The sequence below is a fragment of the Antennarius striatus genome, chromosome 15 (assembly GCF_040054535.1).
Source record: "Antennarius striatus isolate MH-2024 chromosome 15, ASM4005453v1, whole genome shotgun sequence".
NCBI lineage: Eukaryota > Metazoa > Chordata > Actinopteri > Lophiiformes > Antennariidae > Antennarius > Antennarius striatus.
Window position 1 is genome coordinate 13,086,122 of NC_090790.1, and position 23,861 is coordinate 13,109,982.

Sequence of the window (23,861 nt, forward strand, 5' to 3'; positions counted from 1 at the left end):
GATTAAGCTGGAGCTGAGCTCCGTTTGTGGGTGTGTGCATGTGCGTGAGAGAGCCAGGGAGAGAGTGTGTCTTATTGTGTTTATTCATCTGTGTTTGTTCCTGTCAGTGGACAACTTGTGTATCCTCGTGTGTGTGTGTGTGTGTGTGTGTGTGTGTGTGTGTGTGTGTGTGTGTGTGTGTGTGTGTGTGTGTGTGTGTGTGTGTGTGTGTGTGTGTGTGTGTGTGTGTGTGGCCTCATGCAGAGAGCGGCAGGTGCTGTTGACTTGCTGATCCTCTCTCATTGTGACTGTCTGCAGCTCTGTCAGACCTCACTAATATGTTGATATTGACCCTCTTCGACTGCAGGCTCTTCGAAGACGATGCAATTCGGGGGGGAAGGAGGGGACACAGACATCGCTTAATGCAAAGAGAAGCCAGCCATTTGGGTGAATTAAACTGATATTATCATATTAATTTTTGGAAATATATGGCCTCTGTTAGGATGCATAACAAGCATAATATACTGTGATTGTTGAAACCATATCAAGCAGATGGATGTCGTCATAAATTTAAAAAAAACTGTCGCTATACATCTGAGTCCATCCTGGGATGATGTGAGAACTTGTTGCAGATGTATAGATCAACATAGATCAGTGGATTTGACTGCTTAGTTGGCATTATTCACAGATAACACAAACACCAGAATCTTGAAAGTATGGATTATCCCCCTGTGTATACAGATGGTGTATCCTCTCCATGTGGACTGAAGTGTGAATTTCCTGTGTTATCATTGCTTTGGCATACATGTGTAATCTCAAACTCAGACAATCCTTCACAAACGTGCCCTAATCTTCCGGCTAACACCTCTTCCTTGAGGAGCACACACCAGGGAGGCCCCGCTGAGAAAAGAGGGGACTCGGGAAACAGACTATATCCAACATTTCCTTTAAAAGCGCCCTCTGCATCTTTTATTTCCATTGGTGAACAAGTTGAGTTTTGCTTGTATGTTTTTTCTGTCAGTATGTTTATGTGTCTGTCAGTCTTTTGTATGTCGGTTTGCCACTCTCAGTTTCTTCTCCTAAAATAAATCTTCTAATCCACATCCTGAAAAACACTGGAGCCGAGCCTAGGTTAAACCAAACACATTTCAGACACATGTGTTGAGGCAAATTGTATACAAATTATGCATTCAGAAATGGAAGGGAAATATACATTAGAGTGAAAACATTGTAATTTTCTTTGAAAACACGAGTCCCTTAAAGATCTAATCACAGTTCACCACTGCAATTGAGCAGAGGGCTTGAAATGTTACTGTACATTTCCAGCTGAAAACACTTGGAAATCCAAAGCCCCTGCAAGTCTTTAGAACATGGAGTTAGGGAACCACAATATGGTCAATGAAGTCAACCCACAGAAACCCTACTTCCTCTTTGCACGCACGCCAGAGGAACCAGTATCACCACAATTCAGCTTGAGAACAACCTTTGGTCCAGGTTCCATCAGCTTCAAATGCAGCTGGCTCTCCAGAGTTAGGATTCACTGAAACGTGTGTGGAAAGAAGCTGAAATAACCACTTTGTTCACCAATAAAGCCCTTCATCGCATCCAGCTTCACACATGCTAGCATAGCAGAAGCCCCAGAACAACACAGGACTTCACCGGTGCAGAAAGGACAGCTACCCCCTGGGCTGCATGTGGGAGACCGGTGGCTTAGTTGTTCTGACAGCTACATGCTTTCACAGATGCAGTTCCCATCCCATAAAAAAACATCTTGGTAAAGAATTTTCGTTTGATTTTTTTTGCAGGTTGCTTGGCAGCAAGAGTTGACATGAAACCTCTGTAACTGTATCTGCGACTGAGATGAAGAACCTCACAGACAACATTGAGTCAGCAGAAAAGAGATACTGAAAGCTGGATGTCAACATGATCATGAAGCTGTTTATCTTCTCGGACACATGTGTCAAACTCAAGGCCCAGGGGCCAAATGTGGCCCGCCAGAGCATAAAAGTTCAAAGTATCTAAAAATAAATTGGTCAAAAGTGTGCTTTGACCAAATACTACATTTCCCACAAAACAGTAATCAAGCCCATTTTAACTCTGACAAAAACGTTAATGTCCTAACTTGTGTTTGATGTTATTTTTCTTTATTAACTTGGATAGTGTGATTTTTGATTTGATGTAATTCTGTGGGTTCCATAACAAATTAAAAGGATTTATGATAAAACTAAGAATCAAACAAACATGTTTTTTCTGTGCAACTGTAATGTTTGCAACTTGAATAAGTAAGAAGTTCAGAGTTATTTAACATTATCGAGTATTTACATTTATATTACATTACAATGAGTTTCATGTAGGCTACATCTGGCCAGGACAGTCATTATGCTGATTTGGCCCTCGGTGAAAATGAGTTTGACACCCCTGTTCATGAGGACAGATTTTGGAATTTTCTGCAGCAGATTTTGAGGTATAATTGTAGTAACATCTGTGTGTTCCTCACAACCAGAAAAACTAATTACCATAATTTCATTAATTCTTTTAGAAAATTGGGACTTTAATTTAACCAAATCAAACCCTGTTGTAAATCCATTTGTTAAAATGGCCCAGTCAGTATAAATGCATAAATGCTGACTCCATGGACTACACGTGTCAGAAGTTATAAACTCTACTGCAACAGCAATCAATTGCAAATCATTGCGAGATACTTTTTAAAGAGTGGCAGTCTTACACCCCACCTATAGATCAGTTTACGGGGCACTTCAATTTCAAATCAAATCACAGAAGCTACAATAGCTGTGAAAGGAAACAAAGCAAGAGGCATTTCATATTCATCTCCCTTGTGTCAGATGGACTAAGTGCCAGCTGGACTGAGAGAGCTGGCGAGGAAGCAGGTAATGTTGCTGAATGCAAAACAGTCTTGGGTTACCAAGTAAAACTGAAATCATCGATCAGCGCCGCCACAGAGGAATTGTAACCGTGCTGTCAGACGACATGGAATTTAAGTGTTTCTGACAAGGGGAAATTAAATAATGTGAAATGATTTTTCAAAAAAGGTCTGCATTGCATAGTGAAAACGCTGAATTATTACAACGATAAAATCAAATGTTTTAACAATAAAACATTCTCATCTTGTCCTGTTCCTTAAACATTAAGACTCACAACCAGAGAAGTTGCACAGGTGCATTATTCAGATTCCAGGTCATTGGATACAGCTGCTTTTTCAGGCACTACTTGTTTGTCATCCAGATTCACGAGTGTCTGTGGGCAACCCTAAAGCCTTTCCAACACATGGCAGACATGTATTGGCACTTACGTAAAAGCTCAATGTGTTATGTGGTTAGGCTTAAAAATCATTCTAAGATGGGCTAAGAAGGGATACAAGGCCTTCTAGTCTTGACCCTTATTTGGACTTGCTTTAAAAATGTCTCACTGGGGGGTTTTTTCCCAGTTGTCTGATATTTACGTGAGTGTAGTTGCATTCAGGGGTTGATTCAAGGCTCATCCAGACCTTAAAGGATCCCTTCTGTATCCGGATGCAACACAGAAGGATCGTGCAAAAACGACAGTACTTAACACTCAAAAACTGCTTCTGAAAATCATGAAAGTATGACGGAACATTACAGTTTGTGCCCTCTCAACAAAATTCCCCCAAATATTACAAAAGGAGCCTATTTCTTCTACCTCAAACAAACAGCAGCATTCACATTGGTTGAATCATGTGAAGCATCACAGAGACATGACCAGCCACTAACCTCATCTACGAACACTCAAATGTGCCTCAGGAAAACAATTTGAATGACTAAAACCCAGCATAAACAAGCAAAGCCATGACATAGGGCTTTTTAACACAATACTCACAAAATTGTTGATGTTCTCAATTTCTGCTTGTCATTTATGGGACTTTGAGAGGGAAAGTAAAAATAACATCAAAGAGTTGAATCAGACTATAAATGATCTTTCAGTGTTGCTGCCTATTGATCATGCAAACAAAAGGACAAAAGCCAAACTATTTCCATGCGAGACAAAACATTACAATATGGAGGCATGAGGGAGTGAAACTGTTTGTGGCGCTTTCACTAACTATTACCTCCTTCTCTGTTTTCATCTTTTGCCACAAAAACGTTTCCCCTCTTTTATTATTCAGAGAGAATTTGAGCCAATCGTGCATCTGTGTGTGTGCATGTGTGTATGTGTGTTTGTGTGTGGGTCTTTCTAAAAAAGAGAAACACATCCCTTATTAGGCCTCACGTCATGTTAGAGTCTGTGACCTGTCAGGGCTCGTCTCATTACTTACCTGTCACCACTATCCTGTTCAGCATCTGTGGGTGGCTTGGATCAGTGCGCCTCAATATACATACTTGCTATTCAAGCGTGGCCCGAACAACAGAGAGGTCAGCCATTAAGATGACCCTGATTGTCAAACATAACCAAATAGAGAGACATTTTGGAACCTTTTTTAGCCCTAGGTTGAATAACCAGAGGCATTTTCTCTTATCTTTCATATTTCAAAGAACAAGAGAGGAGTATTTTACATTTTTGGCAAAAATCATCCCGTTGACACTGAGATATACCTGAGAATAAGTAGAGTCGTGTTCTGAAATGCTTCCCCAGATTTCAACCTTTTACAAAGCTATAAATCAAGTCTGTGACGGCACCACAAGAAACTGGAATGCAAGGGTGTGACAGTGATGGAGATGAGCTTCTAGACGGGGCGTCAGGTAGCTGACACTCAGTCTTGATCAGCCCTGTGACACGCCAAGAGGCCCAGCCCGTGACATGCTTTGCTTTCAAACGGGTTATGAAGGCAGGCAGGATGGCGTTGGGGTGACAAGAACCAGGGGCTGTCAGAAGAAAACACAAGAACAAGATGTCATGTTCACCGTGTCAAACAGGCGCCACCATTTTTGATTTTGCTCAATAGAGACAGCTGTGAATGCAGTCGAGGCACGGCACTGATGGATATGCGTGTATGTTGCATCTCAAGGTTAAGAAGACTCTATTTGTTTTAATATCCTGTGAGATATTATTTAAAAAAACATCTACTCTTAAAGTTCTCACACATAAAAATGCAACGCATGATGCTTCAGTTTTGTAACTTCTCAGCAAGACAGTTGGGTTTTTGTTCTATCTGTACAGAAAGTAGATCCTTAAAGTTTAGTTTGCAGCTCGGATTATTCTATCATTTAGACTGAACACACAGATTTGTTCATTAGCTCTTGGATTGCATTAAAACTGTTGTGAAATTCTGAGCCAAATGTGTTTCGTGTAAAGGATTCTCATGGTGTTAGGAGAATGAAAAAGATGCCTTTGTCTGGTCGACATTCAGTGTTTTTTCCCCAACATGCCCAGGGGTCAACAACCCCAAACATAGTAGAAAAGATTTTCTGTGAGTGTGGCAGGAGAACGCTTATTGATGTCATTCTGGGTTTGTCTTTGTGTGCAGATTATGACTAGACACAGTGGTTGCGTTCAAAAAAATAATAGGCGTAGTAACCAAGGAGTGATAAGCAAGGAATACATTTGATGTTTTTTTGTACACATATTTAGATAAAATAGCTATCAAACTAAAAAACTGGAGAGTGCTAATTATTTCTTATTAACCCAGACCTCTTTCATACAGTAAAAAACACAATTATTTATCATCAAACTATCATTTTATAATTTTTTCAAGTTGTTGAAATCATTCTATGATATTCTTATGATTATTACATTCAAAAAATAAATTGCATTTTTCATCTAATGGTCGATCCCCTTGTTAAATAAATCATTATTACCAAAATAAAGATGTATATGTCCCCTCTGGCTGCCCTAAACATCGCAAAGTGTAAATTTCCGTTCTAAAAGTTCTGATAAAAGGTAAAAATAAAGAATGCCTGATGATTAACTCATAATTTAGTTTATCCATTAATCAGTGCTATATTATTTCATTATTATAACAGGGTTAAAGGCAACAAATAATTCCAAAGCCCAAAAATCAGTTATATCAAAACATTTTTTTCATGGCATAGTACATTTGTCTTTCTTGACTTTTCCTGTCTCCGCTCCCTGTGTAGGATGATTCATGGGACTAGTGAGAATTTCTTTGCACGTTTACAGTGTCAACAAGTCATATGAGGCATGATCCAGCTATTCCGGGCCCCTAAGAAGACAACCCAATTCATTGCTTGGTGAAAGGCACACAGCATTATCAGGACAATCTGTTGGACATATTGAAGATGCGTTCGAGGCAAAGTCATCAAAGCCCCTTTCTGATCACAGCACCTTAAGGCCAGGCGCCACATGAACTTAACACTGAGGGCAACCAATTCCAGACATGTTCATGCAGTGTTTTTAAAAGCATCCTGGCAGAGACCTCTAACTATTAATCTCGAATGGATAAAAACTGTACAGCACAACCAAGCACAAAGAGACAATACACTCTTAAGACCTTTGGACAAAAACAGGTAGAGTTTACACATGGACGTAATCCCACCCCCTGCCAGCCCCTTCCTTTCATGTTCTCTATTTGTTTTTAACCTAAAATCCCATTCCTTGTTAAATCACAGCCTGCTGCTGATTGAAAAGTTTAATGATAGCTGCAGGGCCTTATGCAGCATTATCTACTATTGGCAGTCATTCATTCTTCTACTCTTAGGCTTTCCTCATCCTGTCTCCGAAGGACAAGGGTTGAAGTCACGGTCAGGACCTCTAAATAGGACCGTCGTTCCTGCCTGTTCACCAATCATAAGACGTGCTTTTGAGAAGTGTGGGTGCAAGGTCAGATGACATACAGCAGAGGCACGGTAGTGTTCAATCCCAACAGTGCAGCACACATATAGACTCACAAACAAGTGTTACAGCATCCTGTCATGTGCAGCACCATATCAGATTGCATATTTATCTATTCACTGACAGCTCCTTGTATCCTAAATGAACCCAAGCAGCAGTCAGGCAAGTTCATCCATTAAACTGTCTAAACAATTTAATTGATTAGTAAAAATACATAAGGTCTGGGAGTATTTCCTTTAACAAAAGAGTCATTTAAGGGATACGACGGATGCTGCGCTTTAATATGATTTCAATAAATGAGGGGTGCCTGGCAGCTGCTATTCTGAATTACTAAAAGTACCTTTAGAAGTTGCACACAGCTCCAAAATTTGTATGTCTCATCACGTCATATTTGATCTGTTATCTCCATGTCAAACAGCTTGATGAATGGAATAGGAGGTGCCTGGAGAAAAGGTAGAGGGTGAATTAGTCTGCGGCAGAGTGCTTCATGCAGCAACAGATGGGATCAATATTTACAGACACTCCCCTGCTTTAGACAGCATTCATGTCAGTACGAACAAACAATCCTAACTACAAGCGTAATGTCCAGCCCACACACTACACTACACGTTCTCACAGACTAACGTACATACTCTTTTCTTGTCCTTCACTCTCCCCTCCACACAAAGATACCCCATCCTGAGACAAAAGTGCAGGTAGAGGTTGACAAAAGGTGTCTATGGATCTTTTGAGCTGCAAACAGCAACCCCGGTCTGCATTCACCCTGCAATTATCTCCTTACAGACCTAATCCTGGCAGTTAAGTGGCTGGCTAAAAGCATGTGTACACAAACAGAGCCAGAGAGCAAGGTGCTGCATGCCGTTTATCTGCCATCGCCATCACAGCATGTACAGCCTGACAGGAAACTAGTCAATGTGAACTTACCTCTAGAGATGCATGCAAAAAGATTAACACAGAACATCATATTGTGATTTTTTAAAATTTTTTTGGAAATTACCACAGGACAATGTAATTGTTTGCTTCTCAACCGTTTTACTGCTGAAGACGATGGAAGCCAACAATATCGGTTGTCCATCAAGTGACTTTGTTGCTAATAGCTTTGCAAGGTTAATCTTTTTCTAAGCTTTCAATCGAGCATCGATGTCCCTGAAACAAATTCTTCTAAATTTTCTTTTCTCTATGTGATTGATCCTTGCCTGTATTTGTTCAAAGGCTACACACAGATTTTCTTAGTTGACTGTTCCTCTAGCCGACCTAAAATTGTTCCTGACTGTTCCCTTGAAGGACGTCCCAATGCCACATATGCTCTTGTAGAATAGAATTAAGTGAGGGAAACATCGATAAGGTAGGGAGATTCAATACTCAATCAATGTGAGTTCCATGTGAATGATCGGCACTGAAAAACAGACTAGAAGAATCCGTAAGTCCGCTGTGATACTCCAGCAACCCCGTGACCCACAAAAGCGGAGGAAACGGTACAGAAAATGAATGTATGATTGAATGGATCCCTATAATAATAGATGAAGACATGATTAAAAATATTGTGCACTTACTCTAAAACATACAAATGTTAAGTTGTTATTGAAATGTAAAATAAAATAATAACAACAGAGTGTAACATTTTTGATTCTGAGACATCATAAGAAGACATAGGCAATTTGCAACACAACATCCATACTCCAAAGTATGCAACAGCCACCCTGTATAAACTGCAAAAGCAGAAAAGGGTGGGAGAGGTAACTTGAGCCAGTGTGAATGGACTCATTGTTGCTTTGGCTTAATTAGGCGTGACAAGTGAGGCGTGAACAGATTCCCATCATTAGGCCCCTAAAAAGTCCATTAGAATCAATGGGCCACACTCCGGTCAGACTTTCTGTCTACGAGCCAGCCAGCCTCCTGCCCCTTTAACAGGGCACTGGATACAGTTACAGCCACCCAGCCACGGTGAGCTCAAACAAGGCAACTCTATCGCTGTGGACCTAACACCCAAGGTAATGCAGCTGACGCCATGTTCAAAGAGAAAGAGAGCAATGATAAGGTAGGGACAGAAGTGCATGACTGGTGTTTTTCAGTACATGAAGTGTGTGTGTACAAGAAAGAGCTTGTGTGTGAGGGAGCAGAGTGTGTGCCCACAAGCACGAGTTTGTGTGTTCGACAGAGAACTGTAGCAGACAACGGATCCCGGCAGCCAGTGTGGCTGATAAACTGCTTGGATTAGCAGGCACTTCTGGAGCCCAAGTGGCTCTATCAATACAGGACCAGGCCCATTGATCTGTTGTCTGGGTGGGTGCTGGGGCTAATTCCTGGACCTTGGCTCTGAGTGCTCCTCGCAAAGGGAGGTGGGAGGAGGATGGGGTTGGGGGAGAGACTGGCTGGCTACAAGTGGCGCCATCCACAGACCCTACTGGATTTGAGGCTCTGCGTTTACCATACGGTAGACCAACTCAATAGTCTCATTACCACAGCACGGCTTATTGAAGGATATGAGACCAGTCCAGCATGTATTACAGTTCTCAAAAATTCAATAAGCAGTCCTTTGAATAACCATTTATACACACAGATGACTTCATGGCGAACATGGAAAAAACTGGCGCTGAAACTAAAACATATTCCCTCACATGGCTAATCAGGAAATTATAAATTCCGCTTGCTCTGTTAAGTAGCTACTGTATCATGTTTAATCCACTCAGAGAAGCTGTAATAATATTACAAAAGACAACATTTACTATCGAGTAGTTGAGAATGATTAATTTCCATATTGAGAGTTTGTTTACCTGAAAGTTTGTAAACTTATCCTCGTAATGAGATCGGTTTTCTAGTGGACGTCAATGAGCAAGAGCAAGGTATATCCTTACCAGACGTTTCTGTAAACAAATTACACTCCCAAAACTTTTGTCACTGTCTGGTATGGAAATTGCAGAGTGGTGACAAATGAATCTTATCTAGAGTAGAGTAGCCCACATTAGCACCTCCGTGTAATCCCTTTCTGTCAAAGATATGACCAATGGAGTAAGGGTGGAGTGGAGTAAAAAGGATAGTATGATAAGAAGGGGCAACTCAGAGGGGTGAGGTTTGTGTGTGTGTGTGTGTGTGTGTGTGTGTGTGTGTGTGTGTGTGTGTGTGTGTGTGTGTGTGTGTGTGTGTGTGTGTGTGTGTGTGTGTTTGTGTGTGTGTGTGTATGTGTGTGTGTGTGTGTGTGTGTGTGTGTGTGTGTGCGTACGTGCGTACGTGCGTGTGTGCGTGTGTGCGTGTGTGCGTGTGTGTGTGTGTGTGTGTGTGTGTGTATGGGGTGGTTGAAAGGAGTAGTTATGATGTAGTTATAATGTACTGTAATTATAATGAATCCAGAGTAAATAATCATTCACCATGTGTAACAAACAATAGACTTTCTGACTGTTTTAGTCACATGACCACAACAGGAAGATAAGTAATCTAAAACACACACACACACACCAAAAATAAATCTGAGAGCTATGTCTTGCGGATATAAAACATGACGGAGGTGGTTCGTGCCGGAGAGTTGGACATTAGGATAACTGGAGATACCAACAGAGCTAAGGATAACGTAGAACACCGCGGTGGAATAAGAGAAAGAGAGAAGAGTGGATGATGGACAGGTCTACTTCATGCAGTGGTAAAGAATGTCAAAGGACAAGCACTCCGCTGAATATTTAATGGCTAAAACTGACTGACTGATTCAGTGCCATTTTCATTCCACCGCTCTCATACACAACCTACATTTTCCTGAGATGCCAGAGCATAGACAGGTAATGCAGCACTAAAAATATTAGTGCTACAGATCACAGGTACACAACATACTGTATGTTAATGCAAAACAATGAATAAACAAGAAACTAACAAAATAAAAGCATTGAGATTGATATACTGTGTGTGTGTGTGTGTGTGTGTGTGTGTGTGTGTGTGTGTGTCTGTCTGTCTGTCTGTCTGTCTGTCTGTCTGTCTGTCTGTCTGTCTGTCTGTCTGTCTGTCTGTCTGTCTGTCTGTCTGTCTGTCTGTCTGTCTGTCTGTCTGTCTATCTATCTATCTATCTATCTATCTATCTATCTATCTATCCATCCATCTATCCATTAAATAGAGCTAGGGTTAATAATATCACAGTTTTGGACAAGTTTGTAATTTTGATCTGATCATTAAAAGTAAAGCAATAAAATTTATTACGACCCATCGTATGGAGAACATGAAGACTCAGTGGTGGAAATATACTAGTACTGTCATCCAAAGAGCCACTAGCATGCCGATGAAACAGTCCAGCTGAATGTGGCATATTTTTAGCGCTATAATGCCAAAGGCATCAAATTTGATACAAGCATATCTGAGACCTATTGCATCAACTTATGGGAAAATCTTCTCTCAAAGTTCTCCTGTATCCTGTCTGATACTCTGGTATTCCACTGCCTGATGAATATTTTGAAATATTAGTAATATTCTAACATGAACATTAAATGTGTTGAACCAAGATATTATTACATAATTTTTGCATTTTAGTACGCAGTAAAATTGTGTGTAAATTTTGTTTAAATTTGACACTATAGGTATAAGGTGGAATTTGGTAGTAAATCCCTAATTTGCCATTATCTTTCTTTTCTTGGTGCAATGTGCATTATATTGATGATTGTATATCATATACATGCTTTTGTCAATCAGTTACACAAATTAGAGATTGAAGTGTTATATTTACAACAAATAATTGCACTTGAATATTGATAAACCTATATATCTTACTTTAGATGGCTAAACGGTAAAATGTTGAAGATGTCCTACGCTTCTGTGATAACAATTCAAGAGACAGAGGATGTGATGTCTGCAGATGATGATGTTGGATAAAGACTGTATCCCTAGTGCAGACTATTAAGAGAACTCTAGTGCCAGTAATAGCAATTGAGTGGATGTGCTGACGCTCACTCACACATCACAGTTACAGCTTTCATCTAACTATATTTCTTCAATAATTACACTCACCTGCACACAGCTGCAGAAAAATCTAAGTTCATGTCATAATGTGTAAAGATACAACAGTTTGCAAAAGAAAATGGTCCAAACACTAGGTCATACTCTAACGATCATGTGGAGAATTTATGACGTGACAGGTTGACCCGTAATTACTGGGTTTAGCAGAAATATGGAAAGGGAATATGTTTGAAAGAAGGCATCCTTAATAGGCCTGACTTACATGAAATATTTTTTTTCCTCATTAGTAGAGCACAGTGCTTCGTGTAGCACGACATTTATCCCAGATTAAATATCCCATGTAGCATTTGTTGAAATGTTTATGCAACGCAAAGAAAAATAGTGAAGGACAATTAATGCTTTTTTTAACAACTGCACTTGAACACACACAACATAAATTACTATTTTGAGATATCTTCAATGATATCAAAACACACAAAATAAACAGGGGAATTCTTTGTTATGTCAAATGTGATCTAGGTGCCTTTCAAAGCTAGATTGTTGAAATATGACAACAGGTGGAGTTGTGATATAGCGTCTTAAATATACTGTATGAATAGCCTATAGTCAGAAGTGAAGTATGTGTTCTCTTATTTCAGCCTCCATTCCACCTTGTCACCACTTTCCCTCATTTCCCCCTCTCTCCTATAGTCAGAAGTGAAGTATGTGTTCTCTTATTTCAGCCTCCATTCCACCTTGTCACCACTTTCCCTCATTTCCCCCTCTCTGCCCTTACTGGGTCATCTCCATCTCTCCATCGACTCTCATCTTTCAGTCAAACCATCCCCCTAAAATCAACTCAAAGTAACGTTTCACCTCCAAATTCCTTCCAGAGACATCCGTTACCTCTCTGCAGCCTTCAGAGACTAAAGCCATTCATATTTGATTCACATTTGAGCAGAAATGGCAGTAATGTCTCCCATAATAATGACAAGTGTAATCAGGCGGGCTTTTGATGGGCTAACGGTTGGACGCACAATCCACTACTGTGTCAAGAGTAATATTACATTTGGCAGCTGTGTCATATTTTTCTAAAAGGCTTTTCTTTGATTTTTCAGACAAAAAGCTCTTAAGATTCCACCGACGTTTAAATAAAATTTCCTTTGTAACCATATGTTTTTGTTAGAGGAGTTTTCGTTTAAATAGGGTTTTCCAGTATTCTTACATAGTATTTTCATGTATTTTCACCTGTTGGCAATTGATTTAAATATATTCATTTGAATACATCTCACAAAGAAGGATTATATATATATACCCTCAGATATATATATATATATATATAAATGAATATGATTAATGTTCACATTCAAATGTTTTCTGGTTTTTATTCTCAGATGTTGAGAATAACTTTACAGAACTCTACAGAATTATAATCCAAGAATATAACTCTGAATATTAAAAAATTATGTCAGCTTATAGTTTAGTGACCATAGCCAATGGATGTATAAAACACCTGAAACATTGAAAACAACAGGTGGCTGAAACAGCCTGACATGCTGACTTCATAAAAAGACATCTGAATTAATTCCCTTTATTCTATTTTTTACCATCGCTTGAGTTTGGCTATTTTTTTTACTTTCAGACATTTCGTGGGTCTAACTTACTCTCCACCTCACCAAGCTGTGAGTGTTGACTTTAACAAAATACACCTGTGTGTTATTAACAGAAACATTCCTACAGGTGAAAAGGTTCTACGATGACTGGGGGATGGGTGGCGGCGGCGGCGGCGGCGGCACTGAAATGGCTTTAATGTGTCATGTAATCGCGACAAGTGTGAGATCAAGCAGGTTTTGATGGGCGAACTGTTGAAGTGCTCTCCCCTCACATGTCAGGAGGGATATCGCAGTTGGCAGCCTTGTCACGTTTTTCGTAAAAGCTTTTCTGTGATTTGCTGACAATAAAAGGCGCTATTGAGATTCTCACCACATTTATTCCATTACCTTTTCTCTCCTCTGTTAGGGAAAAGGAGCCTCTGCAGCCATAAGCCAAGCAAATCTTCAGGCACAAAGCTGCATTAATCTGGGATATGGATCAATGGTAAATCAATGAAAATCCTGTCATTAGCTTCCCTTTTTTCCTGTGCAGGCGTCATCTTCCTCAGTCTCCTTCAACTGCGAGCCAATCATTTCCAGCAGGCTGACTAATACCGCACTCAAAACTCTGAAATGTGCTTTATTCTTTTACGTATCGTTTCTCCTTGAGGTTTTTGGCATCATGTCCTGTTTGTGTGGATTGAGTTTCCAGTTGCACATTGCTGCTCAGCCCAGGACCTGCCTAATCAGGCCAGACACCACACCAGAGGCCTCTTATCCTACCCCTAACTAATTCCAACCTCACCAACAACTTCCACTGCTCCTCTACTGGGCTGTCAGGGGCCAGAGTATGGCTCCAATCAAACCATACTGACGGCAAATAGCTTCCAGAGCTGTGCCAAGCCTATTATTTCACATCCAGAACCTGCACAGGCTCAGGTGCAATTGGTCAAGCTGGAAAAGGACGAGGGTCAACTTGGGGTTAACACGTATTACAAAGCATTCAAAAGTCTACACACACGCAAACGTTATCACAATTCTGACAGCAAAAGTGCAGTCCTATCTTTCATACACTTAAATTTTATCTTATACAGTAAAATCAAGTTTAGACATGTGCCCAAAAGGAAGTGAGGATTCTTGAGGTTGGGTCTGAAAACAAACTTTCAGGAGGAATCACATTAATTCTAAGTAGAGTTATAAAGTTGGTCGTCCTCCCTCAAAGTGAAGCCACATTATTTCGATAATCATACAGGAAAGTCCACACTGTAAGGGAAATATTACATCGGTTTTTCTGATTATTTCAAGACAGGAAAGGAAATTGGTGTTGCCCCAAGAATGATGAAGTCTACCCAGTCAGGATGTCATACAGCACTTTGTGATCTGATGCTGTCAGATTGCCACAGCTCATCACTGGGTACATGAAAGGCTCACCTTTGAAATGCAAGCTACTGAACTTGATTCTAAAGACAGCAGCCAGGTGTGAAATGATTAACTACCCAGAATTTGCTTTCCCATCTCTGAAATGTCAAGGTTGCCTTCCCTCTACAGGCGTTGCCAAAACACACAGATTAACTGCATTCCCCTAAAGCAACAGCCAAATTGACCCAACTTTGTCTTTTTCCCTAAATCATTATCTTCAAATCTGCTCCCTTGTCAGAGGAGATTGGCATGTTTACTGAAACAGGGGACAAACTAGTTTCTAAACTTTCATGTCACTCTGTAAATTATTTCCATGACTGACACATGGATCATCACACCTACATTCCCCCCCCCCCTCCTCACAGACCTCATTCTCCCTTATATGTAGTTTGTTTTAATTGGAAAAGCGGATACAAATATTTCAAGTCGTACGGCAAGTCGGAGTCTCTGCGGCGGTGGTAGAGGAGGTAATGTGAACCTTTAAAACTCTTTAAGTGAGTCCCTCACTATCTTGGCCTTGGGGCAAGGCAGGACTTGTTTCAGCACACCTAAGCGGAACATCGCCTGAAGCTGCGATTCGACAGTAATTTGTGAGGGGTCACTGGGGCAGTGTGCGGGTACAAACGGAAGGAGGGCATGATATTACTCATATTTCTTTATTAGAACAAATTATAAGAAGCTCGGATGTTTTGGGGATTTTTTTTTGGTCAACACATTCCTTAAGTTAAGTATTTTTTAATCACATAGATGAACAGCTTTCGCACAAACACACAGGCCAGGATCTAAATAGGATTATACAGTATAAAGGCCATGTCTGATGAAGTTACCAAACAAAAGACGATTTTCATCAAAAATAAATGGAAAAATCTCTTTCTGAATTGCTCTCTTGTAGTATGTGATTCCCTGTGTGAAAAACTGCTAGTATTACCATTCTGAGAAAAGGGGGGTGGCAAAAAAAAAAGGAAATGCATCTTGGAACGCACATTTGGGACTTTCCTGCAGCAGGAGACAGGATAAAACAAAAGCTGCCTATGATTGGCTGGATGAGTCACAAAAAAAAAACGAAAAAGCATCCGGCAACATGATAAGAATAAATCACTGTAGTGTGTGAGTGTGTGTTGATTACTTGTGCCCATCATGGGCCCCCTCCATTGCAAGTCAGCTGTGCTCTTTGAGAAGGAGGAATTAATAGCCCCAATGATAACTCTATGAGTGATTAGTGTTGCTAAGAACCAACAAATGTCGAAATACCCTTGATCCTCACAACGCCTCAGTTGTTCCTCTATTGGTCCATTTAGAGATTTAACCCATGCAGTTATATAAGTCTATCTTGTATGAGTATTTTGGGACCTTGCAAAGAATTTTTTTCCCAAATATGAGTGAAAAGAAGTGAAATTACTGTCTGTTGTTCTCCTTCCTTGGCTCCCCTTTCCCTGGTTCCCATCTCTGCTCTGTGTCTCCCTCACCTCATCACCTCTCAGTGTCTCACCGCTGTGAAGAAAGGAAGCCATGAGGAGCATCGCAAGCCTGATTTATTTGATGCACCAATCTCCTCTGTGCAGTGCACATTTGTGTGCGTGCACATATGGAAGGGGATGAATCACTCAAAGAGGAGAAGAGAGATGAAAGCTATCATTAATAGCACATCATATTTGACATGAGGTCCAGGTGAAGAGGTAGGACAGCTTCGGTGAGGTTCACGGCAGACATATTGCATCCATACACAAACATATACACACAGTTATCCCTGGAGTGTGCCCCTCCCTTGTCAGCCAAGTGGTGCTATGCTTTGATCTTGACACTGGATCAACCCAATCCCCCATCTCGTTTCTGTCTCTCTTACACTTTCCCTCTCTCTTTCTTTCTCTCTGGCTCTGTCTCCCTCCCTCCAGCCGTCTGGATAGCTGACCCAACAGCCTTGGGGTGTTTAGGCTCTGGAGGGATCCCAATTTCCTCTTCTAATCATGACATCATCCTGCCTCAATAGCTTAAAGATGTGGCCAGGATATTCCTTGCTTCCTTGTTCTGCAGCCTCCCATCAAATTGCACACATTACGTTTTGCCAGCCACACCAACAAACTCTATTACACTCTGTTTCCTAAAAAAAAAAAAAAATAGCAGGAGCTAGCGTACACGTGGAAGGAATGCTGCTCGGTTGAGGGTTCAACATCATGGATAGTTGACCTCAGTATGCGAACACATTTAGAGCATTTGTGCATTTTGTTAGTGATGCATATATAAGTTTCAGTGCAGCCCGTATCCAGGTCATGAGGTAATTGAATAGTGCTGTTCATCAGTAGTTTGGCGATAGAGTCACAGCCTCCGACATGATTAAAGTCTAAGGCTGATTAGAGGTGAAGAGTAGCCATGGCCTGCCTGGCCTGTCAATAGCTGTTAACTTCAGCTCCACCAGCTCAAGCAATCACACCAAAAGAGGCTCATCTGGTCGACCAAACTGTGGGTGTTTCTTCTCTTCTCTTCTCTTCTCTTCTCTTCTCTTCTCTTCTCTTCTCTTCTCTTCTCTTCTCTTCTCTTCTCTTCTCTTCTCTTCTCTTATTTCGCCTCCGCTGCAGCAGCATTTCAGCCCTGTTAAGTGAGCAGCTAATAAAATTCCCAGATTACGATCAAATTTTTAATTTTCTGCCAGGCCGACAGCTGTGCTCACCCATCAAGCACATAATGAAATAATGTGAGTGGAACATTTCGGGCCAAGATCACCATTGTCATCTTGAGGCTCCCTTTAGTCACAGCAATTTTTCAAACTGACAACAAACTGTGCCGTTCTTGAATACATACTGTATTCACAAATGCGCTTATCTGTTTATCATTTAAAACTAGTTCATAATAATTATACTAATACTCAAGTATTTTGTTTGTTTTATTCAAGTTTGGGTTGGCTTTATCCCCCTGAACTGGAATGATAGATTTCTGATTTTAGTTAAATGTAGTGGGTAACGCTAAATACACCCCTGTATCCTGTTTATGTACCAGTCTACTTCCGCTTGCTTTTACTGTGCCAGTATGAATTAAAAACTCACAGGGACAAGGGATTGAGTGTTGCGGTTTGGGAATTTGGGGTTAAGTTTCATTTCTACATTGGATTAAAGATAAACAGCGGTTGCTGCAAACAGCCAGGCTTCATAACCATAGGAATCCATGTGCCATACCCCTAAACCTAACTGACCATCCAGTGGAATGGTCCCATCATTTCTGGTAGTTAACATTCCCATCCACCTGTTCCTGCATCAGCTAATGAGAAGGTCTCATGGGCTCAACTTGGGGAAAGATTCATTCGCCACTGCTGAGTCTGGAAACATGAGCCCTGAATTCTAAGTCCATAGAGGGAGACTTTCAAACCAAAGTGGACCAACAAGGATCTCAAGCTCTTAAACAGATTTCAAGCTCTGAAGAGGCCCCCAGTAATCATATAATAGTTTTGTAGTGATCATAATAATTATGGATGAGTTTTCATTTTATATAACATTTTATTTTATTTGGTCATTTATATTTTATAAAACTTTTTTTTGTCATTTTCAAATTTATATGACTGTATATATTTACATTATATTTTATTTAGCTGTGGAAAGGCTGTCATTTATAAGCCTTGACACCAAATTTGAAATGAAAACAAGATCACACACCGAAATTTGCATAGAAGAAATGACGGCAATCAAATTAATCACATTTATCATCAATGAATCACAGTTAATTACATACAGTATATACAAGTCATTCGTTAGCATCAGCATAGTTGCTTGAGGTGCTTGCTGGTCTTCCATCTCTGCCATGTTTAAGATGTCCCACTTTCTTTCTTTTTTATATTCATTGCTAAAGCGTCAACAAACCTGTTATCAAAGATGATCCTCCTGACTTGTTGTGAAGGACAGCTCACCTCTGAAATATGTGCACTCAACTTTGCTTTTATTTAAACTTCCATCTGGAAGCTTTTTAAAGTGAACCTTGCTGTTCAACACACCAGGGGATGTTTCCTCACCCTTTACGTTATATGCATTTAATAGTCCTTTGTGAAAATCTGTACTGGAATTACATGAGGAAATTTCAGTAATTTATTTAATTTGTGTCAAGTGAAAAATTAACACATTAGGTTTTGTAGATTAATCAGGAATCACTAACGGGTTTTAAATGGACACCTTCAGGTTTCCACAGGGAATGATCAGGCAACTACAAGAAAAAATGCAGGCAGATGCCATGAGAATCCACAGAAAGTTAACGCCGTAACCTTTACTGTAGTAGACTGGATCGCGTACAGCCAAGGCATGTTTTATATTAAGGGATAAGACGATTGGAATAAGATGCTTGAACTTGGCAGTGCTAACTTTTATGGTGGTAGAGAGACGGTTGACGTAAAACTCACACAGCCGTTTTTCATTCTTTCAAACTTTTTAATCTTTCATTCAAAATTGCGTTGGTGGAAATTATGCATTTCTCACCGTGGTGATAAAGAAATACCTCCTGATTTATTAGAAAAACATAGCAACACTGATCTGGCAAATAAAGTCATCTGACATTTATAAAAGAGACATTATACTGTCTGTTTTCTGAAAGCCTTCCAGTCCGGCAAAACAACATACCTTGAGTTTGATTACCGGTTAGCACGTGTACTCATGCACTTACGAGCATATCTCTCCTTTTATTTGCAAAATGAGAAAGGTGGGAGAGTCAGGGAATTGGATTCCTCCGACCCTGCTGTTCCTAGTCAGTGCTGCTGTAGACAGCTGGGCGCCCACTACAGTTAAGATCAGAGGCCTTGATAACCTGGGCTCTGATTTATGGAGAGCAAGCGGCCTCTGCAATCACCTAATGAGGTAGAGAACGCAGAGTGTTTACATGTTTATTAGATAGCTAAAACCAGCTGGGGACACTTTTTCCCTCCACCCCTGTTTCTCCCTCTTTCTCTGTCTCAGCATTCAAAGATCAAGTCGCCACCAATTTCCTCTGGAAGACATAACTATGAAATGAAATTATGAAGCCTTCCTACCTGGCTATCTTTCTGTCTGTATAATCACGCTACATTAAGTTTTGCACATCATTCTTGTCCTAAAATAAATCATCAGCATCATAGCCGGAGAACATCTGCGCCCCATTTCTGATCCTTACTTAATTCTGACATAAAATCCTGATCCAAAAAGAGAAGAAGACTCAGCAGAAGCCAATATTAAGGGGAAAACAAACACGCCTTTTTATACTGTAGCCAGTAATTAGTGGCTGGTTAATAGAGATACGGTCACGGGCATGTAACAATGAGTGTTTGCCTTCTTCGTAATCAGTCTGGCACAGGCATTTTATGATCCCCAGCAGACCCTATTGTCTGCTTCCACATCCAAAACTGCAACACATACTTTGCACACTCTCATTACAGGAGGTCATAGAAAGTGTCCCCAGTAGGGGCTCTAAAACCTCAAGGCCTTTTCCCAGCTAACGGCAACTGAGGCTTACACTATGTTGCAGCACCTTGGCCTCAAAATCTGCAGCTTCAACATCGCCTTGCCCGCCTGTATTGGTAATTCAGTTTCTGTGTTTGTGTTTGCCTGCACGATTGCGTGCATCCATTTATAGACACTTTCCGTAACTGGAAATTAGATCTCACAATCCCTGTTGCTGACTATTCTCTTAAAACGAAAAGCAGGAACAAATGGTTGTAAAGGCCTATCCTTGTTTTATGCAAGTAGTTTATGTGAATGTGCATACAAATGGTATCATTTCCAACAATGTTACGGAGGTACAAAGTTACAGCTCTCAGTGATAGATGGTAAAATAAGACGCAAGCACAAGATCATACTATTTCTCCCTCAACATCTCTGGAACCTTACAGCACATGGAAAAATCTGCTGTCCAACAAAAAAAGAGAAGAAATAATGCACAACAGACTGATTTCTCTTGTACTCTCTCGCCCTCTCTTTCTCCTTTTGGCCTTGTAAAACCTTAGCAATCAAATATGCGTTCCATCTCATCGGGGGTTTTGTTTTTGTTGGTGCTTCTAAGAGCTTGTCATTCAATGACACAGAATCTGCGCCGCCACTTGGTTCTTGTTACGTGACCTGTGAGCACAGCACACCGTGTCAGAATGGTTGCTGGATCCAGAGAAAGTTTTGCGTGGCTCCTGACGCTTCTTGAAGAATGGGTGACCTGTGCGATTACAGTGTCAAGCTCTTCTGACATTTCTCTGCTTAGCCTTTTGTCATTCTGGTACTTGTTATCGACTTCCTCTCTTCATTTGTTCAGTTGCCTGCCTGTTCTGACATTTATAAATCCAGGGAACATACTGCAACTGTTGGCTGAGAATTAAGTTCAGCTCCCCTGCTTAAAGCCTGACCCTCTGCTTAGTTTCTCCTGACATGTGTTTTACCTATGTGGAAAATACCCACGCAAAGATGCAAAAATATAAATCTTACTAAAGTCCTTGCACAAGGAGGCACAGACTTTGGTAGAGACGGATTTGAATTATGAACCTTCAACTAACTCCTTGGCAGAACAGCTAGATTCCCTTAGGGATAAATCAATGCATGCTTTAAACAGCAGCAGATTTACACACCTACTGGTTTTACACAGCTACAGTTACATACTGGAGGAGCTTAATCATCAAAGTCTCTTGTCTCAGGTTCTGTATTCCCTCTTCTCTTTTTGTCCTCAGATGCCGACTGAACGGCGCTCCCAACCCCAACAAATCACTCATTTTTATACAATTACCTCCCGCTCCCTTTCCTGCACATGGCTGGGCACAAGTGTCGCTCGTCTGTCTGCCATTGTGTGCTAATTTTAGGCCCATTATTTGTTCTAACAAATGTGCAATGGGCAGAGTCACTTTCACATTAATAGTTTGCACCCAGAGGGGAAGTCTTCCCCCTCATCATGGATCAAAGGTCTCCTCTATTGTATCTGACTTCCTGTTTCCCTTTATAGCCACTGTGTGTTGTGTTTTCTCACTCTCTCAACCCGGACCGAACTACACAGAGCTTCAAATTGGACACTGCTGTGAATGACAAGCATGAGGAGATGCCCTTCGACCTGCCCGACGACTGCAGGAGAGCCGTCAGGTGATTTGTGGCAGAAGAGAAGAGGGAAGACGCAGAGTGAAATCTCGTGCCGCTGATATTGTATGTCCGCAGAGAAATCTGGATTCCATTGTTGTGCTGTCAGTAGAGGTGTCCAAATTTGATAAAATATCTCATCTCAACTCTTGAGCTCAACTCCCACACATGGTGCAGCAGCTGAGATTACCATGACCTCGGTCTCCCAAAAATAAACTTTTTCTGAGTCGATCAGGCAACTTTGGACTTTTGACAGAATGCAGAGTGAAAGCCAACTACACTTTATTTTCACGCCAAAGGTTTCTTACAGATCACACCAAGTGAGTGTCTACTTTGGACTGCAGCTTCTCAGTGTTACAGGAAGCAGTGCAGTAGCAGGGGTATAACAAATCTCAATCCACCTTTGTACAGTGAGCAGCTGATCCAGGGACAGATAGTGTACAATAAATAAAAATGCCCCAAGCAATTTCTTAACTGACGTTTTACTAAGTGCAACATAAATAGTTACAATACAGAGTGTTTAGATACAGGCTTCCATATCATTTATAATGAGCTTTAATTTTACGTGCATCATTTTTTTTAGCTTAAGCTATCGTATGAAGAATACATCACTTCTTTGCTGTATTGACAGGATTCTGTGGTTAGGCCTTTTTCCTTCAAAAGGTATTTAATATGTGCTCACTCTGTGAAAACATGTCACACACACACACATGCACGCACGCACTCACACACACACACACAGTCATCTGCAGCAATAGAAGTTAACAGATGTGTTATTTTGTGATAAACAAATACCAGACAAGGAGCTGGACTGAGAAGCCGTGGCTTGCTGAGGAGCCTAGCGATCCTGTAATCAAGGCCACACAGAAGGTGAAAGGGATTGCTCATTGCTGAGGAAGTGACCTCTTCAGCGATTCGGGGTCGAGTGATGCTGCTGTTGCTGCAGCAACAGGAGTCCGTCATCCTCTGTAGGGTGACGTGTCCATGTTAATGCAAAGTGTCCCCTGTGGGATATGAAAGAGACTGAGCCCTTCAGATTTACAGAATGAGCAGTTTCATCACGACGCTTCAGGTCAAGCATTCTCTTCCCAGCAGTTAAGGCTGATGATTTCACAGAAACTGCGTGGAGAGCCACAGCCAACTCACAGCTACTGGGTTTTATGACTATATTCATTATTATTGTATTACTGACAGAAAAAATAATAATTTATATTATTAAAGATTGAAACAGAATATGAAACAGTTTGCATCCCCCCTTGATTGCTACCGATACTATCATGCACATTTTCTTTAAAAATATTTTATCCTGTTGTGTCTGCCACAATACATGAAGGTCGCAAAAGTAACTCGCTAAGATACATTACTGTAAAACAATCATGAAACTATTCTAACCACTAAAACAAGAGAACTACTTTATTTAATAGTACCTCATGCCTATTACACAAATGGCAAAATGTTTTTGAAAATAAATCAGTGCTTACTCTATAATTATAGGTGTAATATGACCAGTGCAATCATTCATTGACAGATTTTAGTGTTTTGTGATTCTGAATGCACTTTGGATGAAGGAAATCATCAGTCATCGTAAAGCCCATAATTCTGTTAACTCGCTTTTTCTCATGCGTCTTCTATGTTCTTATGCTTCTTTTTACGTTATGTGTATTTATGTAAATATGTAACATCTTTTTGTCTGTGTCAGCTACTATCTATCTATCTATCTATCTATCTATCTATCTATCTATCTATCTATCTATCTATCTATCTATCTATCTATCTATCTATCTATCTATCTATCTATCTATCTATCTATCTATCTATCTATCTATCTATCTATCTATCTATCTACTGTATAAATAAAAAGGGAAATTTTGACATATGAATAACTTTTTTAACTGAGAGGTCACATAGGAAACCACACTTTATGAATGGCTATTGTGGTTTTCTTCCATGTTGGACACAGCCTGCTTCCTCAGCCTCGGTTCAGGGGTTCGAAGGACAACAGAAAAACTGACTTTATCTTGGTTTGTAAAGTTCAGGGGTCTGGCAGACGGACGGACACACACAGATGGGAAAGAATATCTCTGAGCATCAGTATGTCATGGAGTCAGGAGTTATCTCACGGGGCATGTTTAGAGAGTACAGAGCAGGG

General features: G+C 40.6%; 1 long non-coding RNA gene across 1 annotated transcript; it reads left to right on the forward strand.

Moving 5' to 3' along the window:
• Nucleotides 1-8,619: 8,619 nt before the first annotated feature.
• LOC137608739 (uncharacterized) lies at nt 8,620-23,176 on the forward strand. The gene is made up of 4 exons (XR_011038225.1): nt 8,620-8,782; nt 13,672-13,749; nt 16,145-16,339; nt 21,316-23,176. It is a non-coding gene; the product is annotated as an uncharacterized lncRNA (long non-coding RNA).
• The last annotated feature ends 685 nt before the right edge of the window (nt 23,177-23,861 follow it).